General features: G+C 37.5%; 1 protein-coding gene and 1 pseudogene across 2 annotated transcripts in view; one reads left to right on the forward strand and one right to left on the reverse strand.

Moving 5' to 3' along the window:
* Window positions 1-15075, forward strand: part of UBE2E1 (ubiquitin conjugating enzyme E2 E1) — a 79490-nt gene that overhangs the window by 31443 nt on the left and 32972 nt on the right. The window lies entirely within an intron of this gene.
* On the reverse strand, window positions 8005-11656 carry LOC112823537 (mitotic checkpoint protein BUB3 pseudogene; annotated as a pseudogene).

Below are 15075 nucleotides of genomic sequence, written 5' to 3' on the forward strand. Positions count from 1 at the left end.
ATATATATATATATATATATATATATATATATATATATATATAGCTAGTAAGTGGAGGAACCAGGAGAGGAGCTCAGGCAGTCTGGCTCCAAGGCCTGTGCTCTCGACCACTTCACTTTGGGGAGAATTAGGGAGTTCAGTCGGATACCACTTCTGTTATTAAGTAAGACTCTTTATGTGCAAGTAACAAAAGTCTAATTCTAACTCCTTTGAATAAAAAGATGAGATCATTATAACGATATCCAAGTATGTGAATGATAACTCAAGAACTGAAATGTTCTGGGTACCAGAAACAGCAGAAGCCAGGGATTCTTTCTCTCGTCTCTGCTTTTCTCTGCAAATGTGCTTTATTTTTTTCTCATAATGCAAACTGCTGCTGGCTGCCCCATAGCCTGCCTGGAGGAACATGGCCTCAGATACCCAGAGAGAAATGAAATTAATGCCTCCTTCCCCCGCCTTTTTTTTTTTTTTTTGGCAGTTCTAAAACTTCTGGGTAAGGGGCCAGTTAGGAAGTTAGTACAGCTTGATTGACTTCTGGACCAACCAGCTAGCTTAGTAACTAAAGTAAAAGGGTCCAAATGACACCAATGTTGATAGTTAATTTAACAAAATAGAAATTGGTTTCTAATAGAAGAAACCTATTCGCTTAGCTTTTAATAACTGGCCATTTGATTTTCTTCAGTACTCTAAGCTCTGTGAGAATAGGGACCATGCCAGCCACCTAGCACAGTGCTTGGAAAATGGCAACTGCTCTAATGTTTACTGAATGAATGAATGAAGGAATAAATAAATTTCCTGAAGAAGGAACACTTATAAAAATAGAATTCAGTTTTCTGATCATTGTCCATGTACAAATATTCTGCTGGACCAAAACATGAGTTTTAGCAAGGGTGAAGGGACTGTATTTTTCTTGGGGTGTGGAAACCTAGAAGGGAAAATATAAAATACTAATTTTAACTATATAGTACCACATCTCCTTTTGGTTTTTTTCCCCCTCTTTTCTCCCCTTTTTCCTCAATGTCTGTATGTTTGTCTCACAGAACTTCCTTTTATTCTATCAGACTCCTTCATTTCTCTCTGCATAGTATAAAATGGAGATATTATTTTCTATTTTTTAAATACAAGTTTTGTGCTGCCTATTCCTAACCTAAAAAAAAAAAAAGTCATATATAAAAAAGTTAGAAGTTAATAGACTATCCCGTTGGGGAAGATTTGTTTCCTAGACACCTTTGGGAACAGCTACATTAATGAATTTAATTTGGTTTATTATTTTAGATAATAAATTGTTTTCCCCCCATTTTTAGGATATTAATACAAAGTTAGGTTGGAAGATACAAGTAGTGATTCAGAAAGCCACATGAGGTCTGAAAGCCACCCTGAAGCACTAGTTACAAAATACTAATTTAATGCATTAGAGAAGTATGTTGGATAGCAGTGGCAATGTTAGCAAAGCAGAAGAGAGTGTAATTTCTTGTATTTTCAGCAAATTTTGTTGTCTGTATAAAGAAAACTATAGGCATGAATGTGAAGAAAGAAGCTGATTTAAGATGCCAAAAGTTTTATATCCAAAAACTCCCAACTTTTGATAGATGACCTAACAGGTTAACTCTTGGTCCATATGCAGACATTTTTTGAAATGTCATAGGGACAAGGCCTTTACAGTTTCTTTATGAGCCCCACACAGCTTCATTATTATGTAGTTGTGCAGTTATCTTTGCTATAATAAAAGCTTGGTGTTTTTATTTTTTATTTTTAGAATTTTATTTATTTAGAGAGAGCGTGCATGTGCACGTGTGTGCAAACAGGGAGAGGAAGAGAATTCCAAGCAGAGTGCACTGAGCCCGACATGGGGCTCGATCTCATGAACCTGAGATCATGACCTGAGCCAAAGTAAAGAGTCAGGTGTCTTAACTGATCCACCCAGCATCCCCTATAAATGTTTTTTAAATTAAAATATTTACACAATGGGAGATTTCAATTTGGGGAAAACGTCGTTAAATATAATAAACTCAGTTTTGGGGGTAACAGTGGCCAGATAGAGTTATTAGTTGGTTTTGGGTTTCCTTTATGAGATCATCTTTTATTTCTGCCCAATCTCTTAAAGGCTTTAAAAAAATGGATGTACAGGGGCGCCTGGGTGGCTCAGTCGGTTATGCGTCTGCCTTTGGCTCAGGTCATGATCCTGGGATCGAGCCCCACGTTGGGCTCCCTGCTCGGCGGGAGACTGCTTCACCCTCTCCCACTCCCCCTGCTTGTGTTCCCTCTCTCGCTGTGTCTGTCGCTATCTCAGTCTCTCTCAAATAAATAAGATCTTTAAAAAGGGGGAGGGATGTACAGTCCCCTTTCCCTTCCCTTAAGTTAATGGAATTGCTTTTTTTAAATTTCTTTTTAAAATTAAAAGGAATTTGTATTGAATTTTAAGACTTGTGGTATTCCCTGTAATGTATACAGATCACTGTGAGGAATCACTGCACCAATTGGTAATATTTAAAATTTAGAAAAAGAACAGAAAAAGGCTGGGCTAGTCATACAGTGTGTTAACCTTTTTTAGGTTTTGCATATTGAGTTAATTACTTACTTGAAGCAATCACTTAAAGCGGTCTTGTATTGTTTTATGTTTAGTGCATTGGTTCTCAGCCCTGGTTCCTGTTTCAGTTACATGTAGTTTAGAAAAATACAGATGCCAGAGCCCGCCCCTACTGAATCATCTCTAGGGGGAGGCTCAGGCTTCTGCATTAAAACAAAATACAGAAGCCGGAGATAACCAAGGAAGTAATGCATGTTTTGCATATAGTACACCTCTGGTCAATTGCTGTTTTTATGACATAATCATAAATTATTAAAGAGTCATTCAATTTTAGAAACTTTGATTTTTAAGTTTTTTTTTTTTTTTTTTAAGGGAAATCTCAGGGTAAAAGTAAGCATAGCTTTTTCAATTTATAAATTATTGTTTGAAGAACCCTGGTGAATTGAGACTGATTAAATTTCACTGTGTTCAGTACATAATCTACAGAAATCCTCAAAATAAAGTTCACTTCAACATATAGTAGCTTTATACTTAAAGGCATGAGTTTTAAGCTATTTTCTAATAACTTCTTTTCAGCTGCTGCTTTTATGACCTAGTTACATAGGAAATACTAGATAGATTTCTCAGAAAAAACTTTTGAGCTTTTACTATAGATATTAAGATTACTTTCTATGTTACAAGCGCTGTATAGGATATAGGTGAAATACATGGGAACAGCAAGAACTAAAGCATTTTAAAGTCTTGTGAATTCAGTTTTTGTAACTAAAGTAGATAGGAATATCCAAAATGAGTATTCAGGTAATAAAACTAGCCATTCATTCATGGAATTTAGGAAACAACTGAGTTAGAGCATCTGCCTTCAGCTAAGGTCATGATCCCAGGGTCCTGGGATTGAGTTCCCCATCGGGCTCCTTGCTCAGCAGGGAGCCCTTCTCCCTCTGCCTGCCACTCCCCCTGCTTTCTCTCTCTCTCTCTGACAAATAAATAAATAAAATCTTAAAAAAAAAGTTCCCATTTCATTTATTGCTCATAAGTTTTCACCTATAATGCATTTCACTCGTTAAACATCAGGTACCTTCCGTGTGTCAGGAACTGTATTGGGGGATACCTATAAACAAGATAGACTAGGTCCAGGCCTTTTTGGAGCTCTTAGCCTGGGAGAACAAGAGATTTTAAACAGATAAAGGGGTTCTTTATACTGTGAAAACGGCAAAGTGCTTCTTCTCTGGTGAGAGGCAGTTCTTTCTCCCAAAGAGCAATATTGGCTGTTCTTGGACATTTTAGAGCTGAAAGGGAACTTAGGTCTAGTTCACGTCTTCATTTTATAAATGAGAACACTCAGATCTAGGGAGATGATGTGACTTTCCTAAAATGGCACAGCTGAGGACTGGTATGGGTGGGGATAGAACACCAGTCTTCTGATTACTGCCCATGCATGAGTGAGTCACATGACAAGATCACGCACAGAATCTATTCAGCCCACTTTCATTGATCTGCTTTATGCTCTGTTTGTGCTAGATTGCTGGGATTACTCAAAATGAAGACAATAAAGCTCATATTAAGTAGTTTGCATTCTAGAGCAAAAGACCGGCATTTTTGGGGAAAAATACATAAAGGAGTTACTTGTTTAGCATATTGATTAAGATGACAGGTCTTGGAATCAGACTAAGTTATGTAAAGTTGGGAGGAACACAAATATTTATACTTCAGTCTTCTGTGTGAAATGAGGATAACAATGCTTATCTCATAGGTTTTGAGGATTTAAAAATATATTGTATATAAATTATTTGGAACAGTGCCCTGATCGTAGTAAGATCACAGTTCATAATAGCTGTAACTACTTTAAAAAGCATTCTTAAAAAAAGATGAGGAAGTTGAAGCATAAAGAAGTAAAGTAACTTGTCCATGATCACACAGCTAGAAAATTTGGGAGCCAGGATTTAAAAGCAAGGAATCTAAACAAGTGCTCTGTTTAGACTTAGGGGGCTGAGTCAGAGAGTATTTTTCTGACCTACCACCAGTACTCGGAAAGCTCTCAAAATTCTAAGCATCCCAGGATGTTGGTGTCACACAGATAGTAGTATGTTAACTGTTGAAATATTTAGTGATATGTTTGATTTCTTCTGAAGTGAGGAGGGACTAAATTTGGGGGATGTTGCCCACTACATCCAAGTCCAACTTGCCGTATATTTTTATTTTTAGCATTGGCTGATCCCACCTTGAAATTCAGAGGGTTTATGATATGTTAAAAATCATAAGTGTCTTGTTGCATTTTATTAAGCATTGAACATAATTTGTATTTGGTTGGTTTTGGTCTTTGGCTTTTTTTTTTTTTAATTAGGGGAGTAGCTTACATATGTTTGAGGGAGAATGGTTTATTTGATAAGCGCCATTTCTATCAACTTTAATCTTTTGAGGAACTTTGGGCATAGAGAGTATTAAGTAATATATGGTATGTGCTTTCGATAGAAGATAGAGTCTGGTAATTTGGGGAATTGAGAATCTTTATCATTCTGTTGAAAATTTTCCCTATTTTTCCATGGTATTGCTCTGTTCTACAAGCTGATAGTTTTAAGTCCCTGCAGGAGAAGCTTTTCATATTGATTAAGTGATTTAATAAGTGATAGCTGGTACATGACTTTTAAAATATTTAATACGAGTTTCTTTTAAGCAGCATATAGTTGGGACTTGCTCTTTTCCAGCCTGACAGTCTGCCATTAAATTGGAATGTTTCAGCCATTTATGTTTAATGTTACTGTTGATGTGATTGGATTTAAATCTTCTGTCTCAGTGTTTGTTTTCTGTTTGTTCCATCTGTTCTTTATTCCTGGTTTCCATTTTTCACACTTTATTTTGGATTGAGGTGGGGTTTTTTTGGTTTTTTTTGATCACTGTATGCCTTGTTGGATTAGTAACTATAACTTTGTGTTTTGTTTTTTAGTAGTTGGTATAGAGTTTATAGAACACATCTTTAGCATATTACACCTTCAAGTGATATTATGCCCCTTCTTTATAGTGCAGGATCCTTCAACATTCCTTGCTTCCAACCAGTGTGCTTTTGTTTCATAAATTTTATTTCTACAGGTTATAAACCCTACAATACTTTGTTACTGTTTTTGCTTTAAACACTTAAAATATCTCTTAAAGGGATTTAAGAAATAATTAAAATTTATCTTTTCCACAAATTTATTACCATTTCTGGTGTTCTTTATTCCTTTGTGTAGTTTCAGATATACACCTCATTTCCTTCCACTTGGGAGACTGTCTTTAACATTTCTTAAAATCAGGTCTGCTGATGATAAATTCTTCAGGTTTTTGTATGCCTGAAAGAAAATCTTTATTTTGCCTTTGTTTTTGAAACATTTTTGCTGGGTATAGAATTCTAGAGAGATCGTTTTAACATATTTTTTCTGACCCTTTCCCTTTTTGTATATTAGGGTGTTTGAAGTTGTTCCACAGATCACTGATGCTCACTTCCAACGTCTTTTTTGTGTCTGTTTTGAGTAATTTCTCTTCCTGTGTTTCCAAGTTTATTCATCTTTTCTTTTGCAGTGTCTAACATACTCTTAATCCCGTCCAGTGTATTTTTCATCTCAGATGTATTTTTCATCTAAAGGTTGAATTTTTGGGTATTTTTATAATTTTTTTAAATTTTTATTTATTTATTTATTTTTATAATTTCCATGCCTGTACCTAACACATTCAGGCATTTGTCTATCATTTTGAACTTACCGAATAGTTATAACAACAATTTACTCTCTCTGTCCATTAATTTTATCTCTGTCATTTCTGGAATTTTTTTTTTTTTTTTAAAGATTTTGTTTATTTGACAGAGAGAGACACAGTGAGAGCAGGAACACAAGCAAGGGGAGTGAGAGAGGGAGAAGCAGGCTCTCCGCTGAGCAGGGAGCCCGATGCGGGGCTCGATCCCAGGACCCTGGGATCATGACCTGAGCCGAAGGCAGATGCCCAGCGTCTGAGCCACCCAGGCGTCCCTCATTTCTGGAATTTTTAATGTTGATTGGTTTTTCTCACATTTTTAAACTCTCTTCCATATCTGGGAATTTTTTATTGAATACCATACACTGTGAATCGTAACCTTTTTGGGTGCTGGATATTTTTGTATTTTTAAATCTATTCTTTGGTTTGCAGTTACATTCAGACGTATTTAAGTTACTTGGAAATAGTCTGATCCTTTTGAGACCTGCTTTTAAGCTTTGTTAAGAGTGATCAGAACAGTAATGAAAGCTAACTTTTCACTTCTGCTGAGGCAATACCAATCTTAGTATTCTACCCAGTGCCCTGGAAATTGAGGTTTTTCTTCTCTAACTAGGGGAATACAAACTATTCTTAATCATGAGGTATCCCTGGAAATTGTTCCCTCTATTCCTGATGGGTATTCTTTCCCTGGCACTGGGTAGTGCTGTGTCCTCTCACACATGTACTGATCAGTACTTAGCCAGATACTTTCAGGGGACCTTTTACAGATCTCTGGAGTTCTCTTGCTGTGCAGCTCTTTCTTTTCTAGTACTTGTGAGCTCTACCCACTGGGGTTGCCCATCCCTACACTGCAGGGGCAATTGTAGGTCTTCCTGTGTTTGTTTTTCTTTCTCAGGAATCACTGCCTTGAGCTGAGCTGCCTTGATGTCCGCTGTCTACAAACTATTGTTTCAGATATTTGGGGTTTTTTAATTGTTTAAGGTGGTAGGGTAAATTTGGTTCCTGTTATTCCATCTTGGCCAGAAGCTGAGGCGACTAAAAGAGCCATGACATTTTTTTTGTAAATAAAAGTCAGTCATTAGAAAATAGTACTTCTTTGTTATTCCAGCTTTTATACATTTATACTGATAATATTTACTTTTAGAAATGTTGGTGAACTATTTGAAAAGATTGAAAGGATGTAAGGAGTTATTGGAAGCATTAAACTCATCTTAAATGGCTTGTGCTTAAAATTTTATGTGCTATAATGAGTAAGAGATTTTATTTAAAATTCATGTTGATGGGGCACCTGGGTTGGCTCAGTCGGTTGGGCATCTGTCTTTGGCTCAGGTCGTGATCCTGGGGTCCTGGTGTTGAGCCCTGCGTCAGGCTCCTTGTTCAGTGGGGAATCTGCTTCTCCCTCTCCCTCTGCCCCTTTCCCCTGCTCGTGCTCTCTCTCTCTCTCTCTCTCTCTCTCAAATAAATGGATAAAATCTTAAGGGATGAATGAATAAAATTCATGTTGATAATTGGAGACTCATACTGTTTCTGGCCATATCAGCTGCACTTTGTGATTAGAATTTTTAATTGTTTTAGACTATTGATTTTTTTTTAAGGGTTCTGAATCTCTGACATTAGACAGCATGGAAATAACAGGTTTAAATTATTTTACAAAAAGAGCTCAAGCTGCTCATAAACAGCAACTGGGCTTTCTGGGGGTAAAAACAATTCTTCGGACTACCACACAAGGACACAAAGACTCCTCATCCTATACAAAGTTAGCATGAAAGGGCACACGGACGAGTTTTTTGTAAGACAGAAAACAGAGAAATCCACATACTAAATAAGGTGTCCACAGTGACTATAACGCATCCCTTAGGGGATAAGTATGTATTTGTAGGAAGCAAAACAAAGCTTGCCATAGAGAAACCACTTTCACGAGATGATGAGGTGGACTTGGGTTTTGTTTCTGCATCTGTCACTTGGCGAACGAAGATACCATCTTCAGGATGTTCTTCGTCATCCATTTCATACATATACGACGATGCTATTGCAAGCGTGGTCCCATCATTACTGAAGGCCAGGGATGCAATGCTGGTGGTGGGGTACAGATGGAACTGGCACAGTTGCTTGTTGTTAAATGGATCCCACATGTTTACACATCCATCAGAGCCACCTGTAGCAAATATATTGTGGATGTTGTGAAAGGAAATGGCATTGACTGGGTAAATCTGCTCGATATTGTTCTCCTTTAGTCTGTGACACTTGAAGGCATGCTTCTTCTTCTGTACCTCAGGGCTTAGGTCCAAGTACTCAACTGCCACTCGGCCTTCATTGGGGCTTAATACATAACCCTGCTTGTTTGCCAGATGCAGCGAGTCTGGTACTTGAGGCTGGACTCCTGGCGCTGCTGCACAGAGCCCATGTGCTGAAAGTCCCACACCAGCACTCTGCAGGCTGCAGTGCCCACAATCAGCCCGTCTCCAGACACTGAGAAGGGTGTACACCTTTTCAGGCTGAGAGAAGGTCCCTGCATTACAAGGAGTTCTGGGATCCCACAACTTAACTGTCTGGTCCCAAGTCCCTGTCACCATCACATTCACTTCAGGACAGTATTCAACACATCTGATAGGGGCATCATGGGTTCCAATGAAATTTTCTTGATCAGTGTTCAAATCATGCATTTTCAATGGATGGTCTAATCCCCCACTCCAAGCATGTGTTGGATCATAGAAGGCACAGTCCAGTACGGCACCGGTGTGCTGGTACTTGAGCTGCATGGAGTTGGCTGGCCCATCGTAGAGGCGCACCGACATGTCCCAGGAGGAGACCAGCAGGAACTGGGAGGTGTTGGGGCTGAACTTCATGGAGGAGATGCCATCCTCGCGTGGCTGGTTCAGTTTGAACTCCCCTCAGAAGCAACTTGGCCACCACTGACCGCTGCCACCACCTTCTCGCTTCCCTCCGAGCACTCCTAGACTGTTTGATATTTTTTAATCCCTCTACTCATACTGGTTTAGGACTAGGTATGTGTTGAGTGCATATTAATTCTAATATAATTACAGCTCATTAGAAGAATTTATTGTAGATGTTGATTATAGTAGAATTTAAATAGCTACATTGTTACAGATTACATTTCTACTTCAAATTTCTGTTGGATATATAAATATACTTTAATAAGGAGAAAATGTAAACATCATAAAATTATCTTTTATACTTTTTTATTTAAAAAAAATGGCCTTTTCTAAACCAATGCCATTCAGTTCTGGGATTCTGGAGCCACATTTGTAGTCACCATTAACCAAAAAAACCACATGACTACTTTTGAACACAGTGTTGTACTGTACTATTCTGATACAAATTTGAAATCCTATGGGTTGGTGAGTGAAAATACCACATGCAGCTGCAAGTCCCAGTTTGATACCATTGTCCTAGATCTTTTTGTTTTGCGGAAGTGTGTTTGGGTGGTAGTGGTTTAGAGTTCCGGTAGGAGAGGGTTGATGGTGGGTGGTGAGGGGGTAACTGCTGTTGGAGGACAAAAAGGGAGTCTCTAAAAAGACTTTGAGGCACAGAACTTAGTACTTTGATTATTCTACTGGTTGTTACACTGGTGATTATTCTAGTGGTTGCTTGTTTACCTTGAAACATTTATTGTAAGTAGATGAAAGTAAATATGGTGTAACTTTTAGTTTGACTTAAATGGGAGGTGAATCTCAGGTTTAATAGGCTTTCTGTTAGGATCAGATAAGAAAGTAGATTTTTTTTTTTTTAAGATTTTATTTATTTATTCAACAGTGAGAGACACAGCGAGAGAGGGAACACAAGCAGGGGGAGTGGGAGAGGGAGAAGCAGGCTTCCTGCCGAGCAGGGAGCCCGACGGGCTCGATCCCAGGACTATGGGATCATGACCTGAGCCAAAGGCAGGTGCTCAACGACTGAGCCACTCAGATGCCCCAAGAAAGGAGATTTGAACTGTTTCATGGCCCATTGAGGGGTTTTTTGGTCTTAGGGTGTTTTTTAGAATAGGTCTTTTCGGTATCTTATATATCTGCTTTAAATATCCCTAAATTCTTTCATCTTAATCTGAGGATAGGTAAGCAGTGTTTTAGGCCTCCTTTTGTTATATAAACTGAATTCAGAGCTTGAGGAAATAAAACTGAGTCTATTCTTATATACAATTCTGTATCAAAACCTAATAGCAGTTTTTGTGATACGAAATCTCATTACCATGAGTTACAAGTATATTTTTAGATTTTTAAAATTTTGATCTTTTAAGTTATACATAAGATTTTATACTTTTCAAGAGAATGAAAATTCCTCATTTTAGAACACTAAATGGAATAGACATTTATAACTTAGATTCTTCTGGAATAGATACAGAGGTTCAGTTTTTCCTTACTTGATATCTTTGACCTCTGAGAAGAGCAATGGCTTATTTATTTAAATAAAGAGCCCTATAATAGTATAGTTATGGTATAAGTATGATAAAGTTTACCATGTGCTATTATATAGTTCATATACTATTTATATAAATATATAAATATATAATACTATTTACTACTATAATATACCATAGTGTGTACACTATATATTCTATATAAATGCATGTTTATATATACATATATATAAAATTGATATAAAGCTGTTTTTCTGTCAAGAGCATAATTGGAAGACAGTTTCCTTCAGATTTCTGCAGTTAAAACTGAAGCCATCTATTACCTAAGGGTAAAGAGGGGGACAGGGGAGGCTCATAGGTTACCATAATACCTTGATTGGGTCTGTGTAATTATGAGGTTGATACCAGTCTTGTTAACTACAGAATAGACAGTTCTGTTAAAATATTTATTGATTGACATTCTGAACTGTGCACAGCATTGTGCTGTTAATGAAAATGAGAGGGCCACTGCAATACTCTGTGGAGCACCATTCTTCTGACACTCTAGATTGTCTCAGTTCTTGTTTGCTTGCAGAAATTTATCTTAAATATGTGGTGCCTACTGCTGTTGGATAGATTATAATGTTTTGCTTTGTTTTTTAAAGAATTTATTTGAGAGAGGGCGTGTGCAAGCCTGTGCGCAAGCGCGGGGAGAGGGAGAGGGAGAAGCAGGCTCCCTGCTGAGGAGCTGGGTTCCATCCCAGGATCCCAAGATCATGACCTGAGCCAAAGGCAGACATTTACCTGACTGAGCCACCCAGGCGCCCTGATTTTAATGGTATTTTAAACACAAAAGTATTACTTAGTTTTTGTTACACACAGTCTACTTTTTTTTTTTTTTTTAAAGATTTTATTTATTTGACAGAGACACAGCCAGAGAGGGAACACAAGCAGGGGGAGTGGGAGAGGGAGGAGCAGGCTTCCCGCGGACTTTAATCAATGAGAGCTATAATGATTTACTCCCTACCTTCTGCACTCTCACCTTCCACAGTCATTTTCGCCTCTGCTTCCTCTTAGTTTGTTTTGTCTTAAATCAGCATCTTTCCACTTTCCCTAAAGCGTTCATGTCATTAGCACTGTATACATCTTCCATGCCACAGGCATGTTTAATACATATGTGGCTTTTACAACAGTGGACAATCCAGAGGACTCTCATATCTATCTACAGCCATCCTCGACTGCCCTCTGGAGTCAGTGTTTTCAACCAAACACTGGAACTTAAAAACAAAACCTGTCTAAAATAGTTCCTTCACCCAAATGCTTTTCTTGTGTTCTTTTATCTCTTTAATGGGTATCCTACTTTTTACTCAAATTACAGATAATACCATCTTTATCCTGCATTGTGATTGTACCAATTCAAGATGTCTTCTTAATATTTCTTTCCCCATTTATATATATATATATAAATTTTATGCTTAGGGCTCTTTTGTTACATGTAAAACTGGGGTATGTAACAGTAATTTTAGTGGTAGAGCTGTGTGTGTGTGTTGTGTTACGTTGGGAGTGGTGTCTCCCAGGTGCAGGCTACAGTAGCTAGTTTGGTGTTTGTTAGCAGTCTCTCCACCAAAAAATAAAAATTGAGAGTTTGTATAAATTGTAAGTTCCTTTTTCTCCTTTTTCCTATTTGCTTATTTTATTCCATTTTATCCTCATTTTCTACTCCAATTAACCCCAAAGCACTCCTTCTAATGTGTTTCTAAACATTATTAATTATGTCTTCCTGCCAGTGTATTTAGTGTATTTGTATTTTTAACTTATATAAATGATATCTCATTTTGTTTCCCACTTTTTTACTGAGCACTATGTTTTAACCTCCCTGTTGCTCTGCAAAGGCCCAATTCATTGCTGTGAACTGCTATATAAAATTCCGCTGGGTACATATCCATTCTGTCTGCAGAAGCCCTGGTTGCTTCCAGCTGTCTCCCACCACTGGCAGAGCAACAGGGAGCATTCTAGCATATGCTTCTGTGAACCCCTGTAAGAATTTAGCCAAACTGCAGAGGGATCACAGAGTTTGCTGAAGTTCAGTTTTACTTAATTTGGCCAGATACTTCTCCAGAATGGTGGTATTCTTCTCCGTGCCTACTAGTTGTGGGGCATGAGAGTTCTTGTATCCCTAGATCTCCTTGGCATGGTCGGACTTTCAACTTTTTATCATTCTGTAGATATAAAATGGTATCTTATAATTTGATTTGCATTTTATTGGATTGTACCCCTTTTTATGTTAGTCTCTTGTTAAATTTTTGTGTATCCTATTCTGTATATTGTCTCATATCATTTGCCTACTCTTTGTACCAAAGTTCTGTTTGGATATGTTAGATATTAAACCTTTGTTCTAGGTTTTGCATGTATCTTCTCCCTCTCTGACCACTATCTGTTAACTTTATAGTGTATAGGTATTAATTCTTCATTATAAATTTAATTCAATTCCAGTCTAAATTCCAGTTGGATTTTATTTTCTTTGAGCAGCTCTATAAACTTAATCTAAATTTAGGTATGGAGAATGTGTTCAGGAACAGCTAGGTCAGTCCTAGAAAAAGAATATGTTGGGAGAGAGTGGTTGTTGCATTACCAGATGTATAAAGATGTGCTCCAGTAGTACAATGTTATTCTTGCCCTGGCCTTGTATTGTAGTAAGATAGACAAATGAAGAAGATTTAGAGTGCTCAGAGATAGACACGCATGTATTTGGATTTTAATACGTGATTACCACGGTACCAGAAAAACAGTGGTAGAAAGAATGGAGAGTTTAATAGATGGGTGTAGGGAAAACTGACTCACCATATGGAGGCAAATAAAACTGAACTCCTACCCTTATACCATATATGAAGAAAGTTCTAGGTAGATTAAAGGTCTACATGTGAAAGGTAAACTGTTAAAGTAGTTTTTTTGGTGGTAAAAAAGAAAATGTGATCCATAGGCTACAAAGGACTTTGTAAGCCTATCTTCAAAAGCACAAATTTTAAGGTAAAATGAAATTAATTTATCACATGAAATTTAAATGTTCTGCTTAATGGACTTCTCCTTTTAACCTCAGAATCTAAATGTCTGGCAGTGTGCATTGCGTGCCTTTAAGGGAGGGGAGGCTGAGTTGCCTCTGCATTTATGTACTGTGTTGGCAGAAAGAAGGAAGCCTCTCTGTTCTCTGAAATTGCTCACATCTTACTCAGCTATGAAATTAGAAGTCTCCACTTGACAATTTCCCGTGTTTATGAGCATCTGTAGAGGAATGGTCTAGATCAGTTTTTTCTAAATATATTATCTATGACAGAATTGCACCAGGTGGTTGTTAAAAATGGAAATTCCTCTTTTCTCCATCTCACCCTCCCCCATTGTTTCAGTACAGGTCCAAATAGTAAATATGTTAGGCTTTGCAGGCCATGTGGTCTCCAAACTATTCAACTCTACCCATAGTACAAAAGCAGCGAAAGGCCATACATAAATGAAGGAACATGGTGGTGTTCCAATAAAACTTTATTTATAGACACTAATAAGATATTAGTGTCACAAAGTATTATTTTCTTTAAATTGTTTTCAGTTACTTAAAAAATGTAAAATTTGCCATTCTTACCTTGTTTGAACAAAACAGTCAGTGGGCCTGATTGGCTCATGTGAGTCATAGTTTGCAAACCCTGCTCCAGAATGGTCCTTAGTCAACTGAAGTTTGAAAACCAGTGCTCAGGTTTTGTTATTGTCTGTTATTTTGGGAAACTTCTTGTTTTATCATAAACTTCCAGTGCTTATGAGAGAAAGTAGTTCTCAGTGGTCAGGAAGGAATGATTAAATAAATCTTTTATGATCTAATGTAACATTTGACTTTTTTTAATTGCTTCTTAAACATGTTCAAGAATGGATAATGAAAAGGGAAACTGGAGTGTTTAAGTTATATTTACTATATCCTGAAGTATACCATTTGAGATGGAATTGTTAGAGATGAAAAATAGAGGCAGCCTTTTTTTTTTCCTTCCTAAAATAACAGTAGTATGGGGGGTGGGAGGGATAGGGTGGCTGGGTGATAGACAGTGGGGAGGGTATGTGCTATGGTGAGCGCTGTGAATTGTGCAAGACTGTTGAATCAGATCTGTACCTCTGAAATAAAATAATGCAATATATGTTAAGAAAAAAAAGAAGATAGCAGGAGGGGAAGAATGAAGGGGGGTAAATCGGAGGGGGAGACGAACCATGAGAGACGATGGACTCTGAAAAACAAACTGAGGGTTCTAGAGGGGAGAGGGGGGGGGGGATGGGTTAGCCTGGTGATGGGTATTAAAGAGGGCACGTACTGCATGGAGCACTGGGTGTTATGCACAAACAATGACTCATGGAACACTACATCAAAAACTAACGATGTAATGTATGGTGATTAACATAATAAAAAATTTAAAGAAAAAAATAACAGTAGTATGGTATCTAG

Source organism: Callorhinus ursinus, unplaced genomic scaffold (assembly GCF_003265705.2).
Source record: "Callorhinus ursinus isolate GAN/ISIS: 27379988/994484 unplaced genomic scaffold, GSC_fseal_2.0 scaffold1, whole genome shotgun sequence".
Taxonomy (NCBI): Eukaryota; Metazoa; Chordata; class Mammalia; order Carnivora; family Otariidae; genus Callorhinus; species Callorhinus ursinus.